This window comes from Salmo salar, chromosome 06, assembly GCF_965601325.2.
Source record: "Salmo salar chromosome 06, fSalSal1, whole genome shotgun sequence".
Classification (NCBI taxonomy): Eukaryota; Metazoa; Chordata; class Actinopteri; order Salmoniformes; family Salmonidae; genus Salmo; species Salmo salar.
The window spans coordinates 88,735,001-88,747,024 of record NC_138296.1 but is presented as its reverse complement, the minus strand read 5'-3'; positions in this window follow the sequence as shown (position 1 = coordinate 88,747,024).

Genomic DNA, 12,024 nt, shown 5'->3' with positions numbered 1-12,024 from the left:
TATTCTAATTGTTACTGCTAACAGGTAGACTATTCTAATTGTTACTGCTAACAGGTAGACTATTCTAATTGTTACTGCTAACAAGTAGACTATTCTAATTGTTACTGCTAACAGGTAGACTATTCTAAATGTTACTGCTAACAGGTAGGCAACTGTTATTAAACCAAGTGTATTCTAATTGTTACTGCTAACATGTAGGCTATTCTAATTGTTACTGCTAACAAGTAGACTATTCTAATTGTTACTGCTAACAGGTAGACTATTCTAATTGTTACTGCTAACAGGTAGGCTATTCTAATTGCTACTGCTAACATGTAGACTATTCTAATTGTTACTGCTAACAAGTAGGCTATTCTAATTGTTTCTGCTAACAGGTAGGCTATTCTAATTGTTACTGCTAACAGGTAGACTATTCTAATTGTTTCTGCTAACAGGTAGACTATTCTAATTGTTACTGCTAACAGGTAGGCTATTCTAATTGTTACTGCTAACAGGTAGACTATTCTAATTGTTACTGCTAACAGGTAGACTATTCTAATTGTTTCTGCTAACAGGTAGACTATTCTAATTGTTTCTGCTAACAGGTAGACTATTATAATTGTTACTGCTAACAGGTAGGCTATTGTCATGACGTTGGCCTGTGGGTAAGGTTTATGACCCCCCCATAAATACCTTTCTCCCTTCCCTCTCTCTCTGACTCTACTGAAGGACTCTTGAATAGCCTTTGTTAAACATAGAGAGCCTGGGAACATCAAACAAGTGGGGGGAAAGGAACCATATTTCGGTAATAGAACCAGTTTAAAATATGCGTTGGTACTAAATTAATATGATGTCTGTTCGGTTGTCATCTGAGACATTATGACTGATGACAGGACGACATAAACTGTACCTGAGAAAGTCTACACATTCTAGTTATCAGATTCACATGGAATTGTTGTTCAATTTAAATGCAATTTAATTGAAACTATTTGTGAAAAGATTAAATGTAATTTTAGCTTCCAAATGAGAGAATTGGGTTTTCATAAGGTTAGAGCCCTGCTCAATCAGTGTCCCGCCCCTGTGAAGAGACATGGGTTATAAACTATGAAACATACCCTTCTCTCCCTCCACTATATAAGCCCTTGATGAAAATGTAACCTCCTGTTCGGAGGGCGATAGGACGATGGTCCGTACGTTAAAAAGGACTAACATGTCAACTACAGAACTAAGCCAACCTAAGCGTGAGCTTTGGTTGTGAATGGTATGAACTTTGAACTCTTATTCACTAAAGAAGTGAGACCTCCTAGCCTTTGAGTTAGCAACAGCAGCTGTAAACGTGGGCTAGGAAAGGACGGACTACGTATCCAGTCTAACACACAACGAAGATACTACAACTCTGGCACCCCAATGGTGGAACAAGCTCCCTCACGACGCCAGGACAGCGGAGTCAATCACCACCTTCCGGAGACACCTGAAACCCCACCTCTTTAAGGAATACCTGGGATAGGATAAAGTAATCCTTCTAACCCCCCCCCCCCTTAAAAGATTTAGATGCACTATTGTAAAGTGGTTGTTCACTGGATATCATAAGGTGAATGCATCAATTTGTAAGTCGCTCTGGATAAGAGCGTCTGCTAAATGACTTAAATGTAAATGTAAAAATGTAACAACGTATCCAATTTACCACCAGAGACATTCTTCCGAGGATAGGAAGATTTCTGTTGGCCAACACGGCCAGCATTTACGACCAATCTACCGAAGTGCAGCTCAGAGTAAATATTTATTGCATTTTCCCTTTCCAAATGGGCGGTAATTTAGAATGCATAAGATACTGTATCTACGAAAGCTTAGCTTCTCCCTTTGTTCCTCAGTCTTCCCGCTCTTTCATTCAAGCCCAACCCCCTCTCTTTGTGTAAACAGCCGTCATACAGGTTCTGTCTCCCAGGGACATTTTCTGTATGACATAATTTGCATTGTGTGTATATGTAATTTTGTGTGATTAGTTAGGTATTTAGTAAATAAATAATTAAACCCAATTTTGTATTGCTGATTCAACTTGTTAGCCAGGGTTCGTGAAGATAACCAAGAATTTACAACTTTCAGATGAGACTGAAATAAGGTGACGATTAATATTGACTGCTATTAATGTTGTCACGGTTGTCGTAGGAAGAGGCGGACCAAAATGCAGCGTGTGTGTCGTTCCACATTTTATTTTCAGCGTGAAACTATGCAATACATAAACAATAAACTGAACTAACAAAAACAACAAACCGTGACGCAGAGGTGAAACATACACTACTCAAAAACAATCTCCCACAAACCCAGGTGGAAAAAAAACCTTCTTAAGTATGAACTCCAATTAGAGACAACGAGGACCAGCTGCCTCTAATTGGAGATCATCCCAAACAAAACGCAACATAGAAATACAAAACTAGAACCTAACAACATAGTAATAGAAAACATAGAGAAAAAAAAACTGTCACACCCTGACCTACTCTCCCATAGAAAATAACATCTTTCTATGGTCAGGACGTGACAGATGTAAAATATTACTAGGTCTTTCAGAGTTTATTTGGAAGATAAGAGCTCTATAAACACTCTTTCGTGGTGCCCCGACTTTCTAGTTAATTACATTTACATGATTAGCTCAATCAGGTAATATTAATTACAGAGAAAGGATTTTATAGAATAGCATGTCATATCACTTAATCCGGCATAGCCAAAGACACAATACTATTCTAATTGTTACTGCTAACAGGTAGGCTATTCTAATTGTTACTGCTAACAGGTAGGCTATTCTAATTGTTACTGCTAACTGGTAGGCTATTCTAATTGTTACTGCTAACAGGTAGGCTATTCTAATTGTTCCTGCTAACAAGTAGACTATTCTAATTGTTACTGCTAACAGGTAGGCAACTGTAACTAAACCAAGTGTAGCAGAGGTGTTTTGGGATAATACTTTCATGATTAGTTAGCCCTGCCCATGACTTGTACATGATTAGTTAGCCCTGCCCATGACTTGTACACCCAATTGTCACCCACGGATCACAAGGGATTCCCTCTTGGTCTAAAGGTCAAGATGTTGGGTTCCCGAGCACGTATCTGACTAGTTATACCTGCCTTTTGCTGTACGAACCCAAGACCCAGTATAGATTACCAAGAGGACATTTACATTTATTCATTTAGCAGACACTCTTATCCAGAGCTACTGACAGGAACAATCAGGGTTTTACAGGAACATCGACAGGTTTTTCACCCAGTAGGCTCAGGGATTCAAACCAGCAACCTTTCAGTCACTGGCCCTAGTTGTTGTATGATTACAGTGGAGGTTCACATTGTGAGCTGGGTTGTTTCTGTTAAGAGGGAAATAAAAATAAATGGAATTCTTATCTTGTTGTTGCCTAGAGCCCATGCGGGCATGCAGGTGATATGCATCGATAAACTCATAAACAAACTAATTACTAACCCATTAGTGCCAAGGCCTTTCAAACAGAACTGTAATCCATACACAGGGGGATTGGGGCTACACTCCCCTCTTTCATACAGAAGCTAGTTGAAGGGATAAAGTGGAGCAAAAATACATTTTATTTGTGGTTGTGGTTTGTGGTTTTAACATTTATTTATTGTTTTGTGAATGTGTGTTTTAAAATGTATTTATTGATTGATTTGTGTTGTGTGTTTTAAAATGTATTTATTGATTGATTTGTGTTGTGTGTTTTAAAATGTATTTATTTATTGATTTGTGATTGTGTGTTTTAAAATGTATTTATTTATTGATTTGTGTTGTGTGTTTTAAAATATATTCACTGATTTGTGATTGTGTGTTTTAAAGTGTATTTATTGATTGATTTGTGATTGTGTGTTTTAAAATGTATTTATTTATTGATTTGTGTTGTGTGCTTTAACATGTATTTATTTATTGATTTGTGATTGTGTGTTTTAAAATGTATTTATTGATTGATTTGTGTTGTGTGCTTTAACATGTATTTATTTATTGTTTTGTGATTGTGTGTTTTAACATGTATTTATTTATTTGTAGTCGTGTGTTTAAACATTTATTTATTTGTGATTGTGTGTTTTAAAATATATTCACTGATTTGTGATTGTGTGTTTTAAAATATATTCACTGATTTGTGATTGTGTGTTTTAAAGTGTATTTATTGATTGATTTGTGATTGTGTGTTTTAAAATATATTCACTGATTTGTGATTGTGTGTTTTAAAGTGTATTTATTGATTGATTTGTGATTGTGTGTTTTAAAATGTATTTATTTATTTATTGATTTGTGATTGTGTCTCTTAACATTTAAAGACCAGCTAAGGTATACATTATACTGTTGTTTTTTCATTATTCTACATTCTCCTCAGTTGTTTTAGAGCGTTATTCTGTCTACTAGAATGAGCCACAAAACGGGAATGTGTACAAACTGGAAGATCGGGGACTTCCTATACAAATATTCCAATCAGCAAACAAAAGCGATAGTAATAACAGTGATAGTAACGACCTTATTGTGTCTGTCTAACACACTATGAAGTACAGAGAGGGATGCACTGAGCTACTGCTTCCCACAAGGTTGTGCTTGTATAGTCTGTGGTGGTGAGTCTAGAGAAAGCCCTTGACACTCTTAGCCATGAATACTCCAGGCAATATGAAATCCTGTAGGATAGGATGGCTGGAACCTCACATTCATTATACAGTCTTACACTGCAGTCCCAAGATCTGTCCGGCCGCTCTGCCTTTTGATTGAGTCCCATAACTTTCCCATGACATTTTGGACATTAATATTGCAAGGATTAGGCTGTATCCTGTCTCTATATCCTTACGTATTCTGATATACTACCTTCAAATACACACTGGTCAGGTCTTGTCACCTTGTTCCCTAACCATCACACACACACACACACACACACACACACACACACACACACACACACACACACACACACACACACACACACACACACACACACACACACACACACACACACACACACACACACACACACACACACACACACTCCATTGGGGAGATGGCAGGTTGAAATCCGAAGTTGGTTGATATTCAGGGAGGTTGCTTCTCTTCTGCCAAAAGCCGTCTCGTCCCTAACCTTCAGTGGAGAGTTCTGACTATGTGATCAAGCAGATCCATCACACTACGCTCCTCACACCAACGTGACATGTCTCCAAACCAACCCCCTCCTCAATCCTATGGCACATGTTTATGCAGGAGACGGGGTTAACAAAAAGCCACATGACTTTTGTGTCAGAAAACATATTTTTTTCTTCATAATTGGTGGCAGAAGAAGTACTCAGTTGTTAATAATGATTTTTATCCTCATATAACCCATTGTTATTCATTATTCCCTTTGTTATATCCTATGACACAGTCATCACATCAACATGAATGCTGTGTTGGGCTCTCTGTAATGACATGGTAATAATAACACATCACTCTCTTGACCTGTCAATCAAATCTGAGACGGAGCTCATTTCATTTCCAATAAAGTGCTGAAGAACCCCTCCCATACCTTGTTATTGACTCTGATTAAAAATGAAGTGTACTATTCCTGTTCTGTGTCCTTTCTTCACTAGGGGGTACAGCATGTCTTGCTTAAGCCACACCGCGCAACCGAAGTCATCTTGGCAGAACTAGCTGGATCGGTGTCGGTGCCCTGTGCAGTGAATCAACATCTCTCCCTCCCTCTGTACAAGTCTTGTTAACCCTTGGCAAAGCTATCTGTGTAGGGGTTGGTTGGGGTTGGTAGGGGTTGGCAGGGGTTGGTGGGGGTTGGTGGGGGTTGGCAGGGGTTGGTAGGGGTTGGTAGGGGTTGGTAGGGGTTGGTGGGGGTTGGTAGGGGTTAGTAGGGGTTGGTGGGGGTTGGCAGGGGTTTGATGGGGGTTGGTAGGGGTTGGCAGGGGTTGGCGGGGGTTGGTGGGGGTTGGCAGGGGGTTGATGGGGGTTGGTAGGGGTTGGCAGGGGTTGGTGGGAGTTGGTGGGGGTTGGCCGGGGTTGATGGGGGTTGGTGGGGGTTGGTCGGGGTTGTGTGGGGGTTGGTCGGGGTTGTGTGGGGGTTGGTTGGTGTCGGAAGGGGTTGGTAGGGGTTGTGAAGGGGTTGGACGTTTTGGAAGGGTTTGTGTGGGGGTTGGTAGGGGTTGTGAAGGGGTTGGTAGGGGTTGTGAAGGGGTTGGTAGGGGTTGTGAAGGGGTTGGTAGGAGTTTTGTAGGGGTTGTGTAGGGGTTGGTAGGGGTTGTGTGGGGGTTGGTAGGGGTTGTGAAGGGGTTGTGTAGGGGTTGTGTAGGGGTTGTGTGGGGGTTGTGAAGGGGTTGGTAGGGGTTGTGAAGGGGTTGTGTGGCGGTTGTGTAGGGGTTGTGTGGGGGTTGTGAAGGGGTTGGTAGGGGTTGTGTAGGGGTTGTGAAGGGGTTGGTAGGGGTTGTGTAGGGTTGTGTAGGGGTTGGTAGGGGTTGGAAGGGGTTGCTAGGGGTTGGAAGGGGTTGGTAGGGGTTGGTAGGGGTTGTGAAGGGGTTGTGTAGGGGTTGTGTAGGGGTTGTGAAGGGGTTGGTAGGGGTTGTGTAGGGGTTGTGTAGGGGTTGTGAAGGGGTTGGTAGGGGTTGTGAAGGGGTTGGTAGGGGTTGTGAAGGGGTTGGTAGGGGTTGTGAAGGGGTTGTGAAGGGGTTGGTAGGGGTTGGTAGGGGTTGTGTAGGGGTTGGTAGGGGTTGTGAAGGGGTTGTGAATGGGTTGGTAGGGGTTGGTAGGGGTTGTGTAGGGGTTGGTAGGGGTTGTGAAGGGGTGTTGAAGGGGTTGTGTAGGGGTTGTGTAGGGGTTGTGTAGGGGTTGGTAGGGGTTGGTAGTGGTTGTGTAGGGGTTGTGAAGGGGTTGGTAGGGGTTGTGAAGGGGTTGGTAGGGGTTGTGAAGGGGTTGGTAGGGGTTGTGTAAGGGTTGGTAGGGGTTGGTAGTGGTTGTGTAGGGGTTGTGAAGGGGTTGGTAGGGGTTGTGAAGGGGTTGGTAGGGGTTGTGTAAGGGTTGGTAGGGGTTGGTGGCCTCTGCAGTCCAGAGCAGTGTGGGTATTTTCCACTGTGAATTCTCTGCATGACAACAACAGCAGGCGGTATCATTTCGTCTCTGCTTTACTGCAGGCTCCCATCAACCGGGGCGGCATATGTTCAGGGAAGCCTCAGCGAAACACAGACCCATTCGCTGTTCTCCATTTGTGTTTGTGCGGTCAAATTTAATCAAGACAGCATCTGTTCATGTTTAATGTGAGAAATTGTCCCCAGTGTATGTGTGTGTATGTGTGTGTGTGTGTCTGAGAGAGAGAGAGAGAGAGAGAGAGAGAGAGAGAGAGAGAGAGACCAACAGAGAGAGAGAGAGAGAGACCAACAGAGAGAGAACGGGAAAATGCTTGTGGATACAGTGGTATGTATGTGTTTACGTATACAGTAGGCCTATGTGTGTAAAGCCGTGTGTGTGTGTGTGTGTGTGTGTGTGTGTGTGTGGGGGGGGGGGCTGGGGGGGGGGGGTTGAGTAAGAGAAAGTGTGTGTGTATTTGTGTGTCTGTGTGTATCCTTGTGTGTATCCTTGTGTGTATAGTGTGTCCGCATATGTGTGTTTGCCTGCGTGTGTGCGTGAATCCAACCCTTATGTTTACTGTATGTGTGCCTAAGGTTTGTCTAAGAGGCCATTGTAGGAACTTCAAAAGAAATTCGCTGAGAATTTTAATTACCAGACAGCTTAACTTGACACATGAGACAGAGTGAGATCCTTTTACAGAAGACTATAAATCTCCCAGCAGAGACGGAGAGAGACAGAGAGAGATATAGACAGCTTCACGCCCTGCCAAGCCCTCTGCTTCACTCCCTTGGACCTCCCAGAGACTCTTCTCCCAGGGAGGAAGCCTGCAGGTCAAGCCCAACCGTAGCCACCTTATCCAGGCACCTGAGCCAGGACGACAGCCTCTAGCGGTGCCTCCAGGTGAGAGGATGGGGAGTGATTAGTCGCCTCATAAATCAGTAGTGTAAGGCCTATAGGCCTCAAAACTGACCAGGGGCTCGCCTACTAGGCCAGGCCACAAGCCGGAGCTCTCTCCTGGGCCTGAAGGCTGGAGTGAAGGCCCGTTCCGCTGGATCACCACAGCAATGCTCTGACACACTGAAGTCATCTCAGATGGCAGTACCAGAACTGTTGTTTGTTTGTTTGTTTGTTTGTGTGTCTGTTTTTCCCTCACCACTAAGGAATGGCCATCTGGCTGTCTTGATCACACAGAGAGTTAGATGCCTTATAGTAAATGTGGTGTATCTTTAGTTTCCCCTATGGAAATTCCTTTAACCCTCAGACATCTAAGGGATTCCCTGATATTTAGGTGATGATAGAAAACATAAAGAACCACCCAGAATAATCTCACAGGAAAATGACAGTTCTGGGGATTGTACAGTTCACATCACTAAACTAAATGAGTGATAGATGACTTGAAAACAGGAATTGTTCCCTTTCAGTCCTGGCATTATTAAGAAAGAGCAGGTTATTATTATTATTATTATTATCTCTATTCCTTGGTGCATCACCGTGCCAACACCGTGCCCTACCCACCTCATTATAGACTATGTATATTCTCCCAGGAGTATTCCTCAACAGTATACCTCTTCTCCTTCTCCTCAGGTACCTCTCTCTCTCTCCAACTCCCCTCCTTTCATGTAGTTCCTGCTACCTTCCACTCACATCCCCCCTCTTCTCTCCCTTCTTCCTTCTACACCCGCCTTTACTTCACTTAACTTTGGTGATGTGATGTGGTGCCCTCTCTCTCCCTCTCCCCCTCCCTTTCTCTCCCTCTCCCCCTCCCTTTCTCTCCCTCTCCTCCCTCCCTCCCTCCCTCCCTCCCTCCCTCCCTCCCTCCCTCCCTCCCTCCCTCCTTCTTTACTCTCACCTTCCATCTGCATCTGCAGGTGCTTATTTTGAAGTCACAGATATTCAATATTAATGAGAGGCCTCATGAATTTCTGAGCTCTAATTAAATGTGTGTGTGTGTGTGTGTGTGTGTGTGTGTGTGTGTGTGTGTGTGTGTGTGTGTGTGTGTGTGTGTGTGTGTGGTGTGTGTGTGTGTGTGTGTGTGTGTGTGAGAGAGAGAGAGTAATCGCCAGTAATGCTTCTTCATTGAGCTGTGGCAAAGATGGGGTCAGGGGTAGGGGTATGGGGGTGGTGAGGGTAGACAGAACGGGGGTAGTAAGGGTAGGAGGAACAGGGGTAGTGAGGGTAGTTAGGACGGGGGTATTGAGGATAGGAGGGACATGGTTAGTGAAGCTAGGTGGGACAGAGGTAGCGAGGGTAGGATGGATGGGGTAGGAGGGACGGGGGTGGTAAGGGTAGGAAGGACAGGGGTAGTGAGGGTAGGATGGACAGGGGTAGTAACCTAATCAGAGGCCACATTCTCTGGGTCTCATTACATGACAGACAGCTGGCCAGTGGTGGAAAAAGTACTCAATTGTTATACTTCAGTAAAAGTAAAGATACCTTAATAGAAAATGACTCAAGCAAATGTGAAAGTCACCCAGTAGAATACTACTTGAGTAAAAGCATTTGGTTTTAAATATACTTAAGTATCAAAATGTAAATGGAGCTGCTAAAATGTTCTTAAGTATCAAAAGTAAAAGTTTAAACCATTGAAAATGCTGTATATTAAACAAACCAGACGGCACAATTTCAATATTTATTTTTATTGACGGATAGCCAGGGGCACGCTCCAACACTCAGACATAATTTACTAACAAAGCATAAGTGTTTAGTGAGTCCGCCAGACCAGAGGCAGTAGGGATGACCAGGGATGTTCTGCTGATACGTGTGTGAATTGGATAATTTTCCTGTCAAAAGGTAACGAGTACTTTTGGGTGTCAGAAAAAAATGTATGGAGTAAAAAATACATTATTTTCTTTAGGAATGTAGTGAAGTAAAAGTAAAAGTTGGCAAAAATATAAATAGTAAAATAAAGTACAGATACAAAAAAAAACTACCTAGGTAGTACTTTAAAGTAGTTTTACTTAAGTAGTTTACACCACTGCTGCTCTAACATCTCCTCCTCAGGCTTCCTCTATCCTCCACACCAGGGGTGGGGAACCTTTTTTGCCATCAAGGGCCATTCTGAATATTTATAAATTAATTTGGGGGCCGTATTATAAAAATGTGCTATTTTCTGCTTTACTCATGTTTTAATATGACTTTAATCACTGACATTGGTTTTATAGTTTAAATATGACTTTTAGGATGTTTCTTGTGTCCTTGAGAATTTAGAAAAGTGCTAGTCCTATTTAAATACATATTAGTATTGCACATAATGTTGTTGTTTTTATTATGATTAGTTGTTCAAACTCACCTCTAATGCGATGGCTGAAACTGCTTATCTTTGACGAGGCGTTTAATGTCAGCTGGCAGTGAAGATGGCTCTACTTGCAGCTGGTTTTCCAGGTTCGTGTCAGTCAATCTTGAGCATAATCAAGTCTTTGCAAGAGTCAGTTTGGAAAGAACTGCTCACAGCAGTAGGTTGTCCTGAACACAGATGTAAATTTGAAGTCCATGTCTCCTTAGAACAGGAAAATGCTCAGCGCTAACGTACATTTTGTAGAACTCAAGGAGAGGGAGGTTGTTGTACCTGGCTTTGAGCTTGTCATTGCTTTGTAGCTCAATGACTTTGTGTTGCAGGCCATCCGGCACATCCGCTGGTTCGACGTTAAACGGGGTTGCAAATATGTTTAACTCCAGTTGTTTACTTTCACATCCTTAAACTGCTCACAAAATGCCTTCACGAGCTTTCCACACTCACCGGCAAATTCTGATGTAATCTCAGGCTCTTGTCCTTGCAGAGCAGGAAAATGCAACGTGTTACCTCTTTCTAGTTGGACTTGCCATGGCTTTAATTTTGATTCAAACTATTTCATGTTTGACAGCAGATCACTGAGAAGCTGGTTCGGCCCTTGGAGCTTGACGTTCAAGTCAGAAAGATACTTGGTTATGTCCACCATGAAGGCCAAATCACACATCCACTTGTCAGCACACAGGTTTCCCCTTCATCTCCATGAATTGTTTTACGTCATCCTTCAGTTCGTAAAAACCGCGCGAGCATGTTTCCACGGCTCAACCATCGCACTTCACAGTGGTAAACCAGATCACCATACTCCGATTCAAGATCACTCAATAGCTCCTTAAACTGGCGGTTGTTCAGCCCTTTACATTTGATCAAATTGATGGTCGACACTACAGTTGCCATGACGTTGTTCGGCTTCAGGGACTGTGCACACAGGCTTTCTTGATGTATGATGCAGTTGCATACAATTAAATCACTTGGATCAAGACTGAGACAACTAATTTATTTTTTCACTAATGCGGTTAACCCCTTTTTCGAGCCAGCCATGGCTGGCGCTCCATCTGTAGTAAGGCCACTTCATTTTTTAAATGTTATGTTTGTGGAAAAACGACGTCTAGGGCTTTTTTTATTTAAATTTTTTTATTTGTGAATTGGCTCGGGGGCCTGATCAAACGATCTCGTAGGCTGTTTACGGCCCGGAGGCCGGACGTCCCCCACCCCTTCATTTAGCTTTTATTTTTCATTGTCCCTTCAATTGACGCTGCATCTAGAAATTAAGGTTTACGTGAGGAGAACAGGCCCTCCGGCGGGTTCATGTGAGGACAACAGACCCTCCAGCAGGTTTCACGTGAGAACAACAGGCCATCCAGCAGGTTTCACGTGAGGAGAAGAGGGCCTCCACAGGTTTCACTTGAGGACAACAGGCCCTCCACAGGTTTCACATGAGGACAACAGGCCCTCCAGCAGGTTTCACATGAGGACAACAGGCCCTCCACAGGTTTCACATGAGGACAACAGGCCCTCCAGCAGGTTTCATGTGAGGAGAACAGGCCCTCCGGCAGGTTTCACGTGAGGACAACAGGCCATCCGTCAGGTTTCACGTGAGGAGAACAGGCCCTCCGGCAGGTTTCACGTGAGGAGAACAGGCCCTCCGGCTGGTTTCACATGAGGACAACAGGCCCTCCAGCAGGTTTCACGT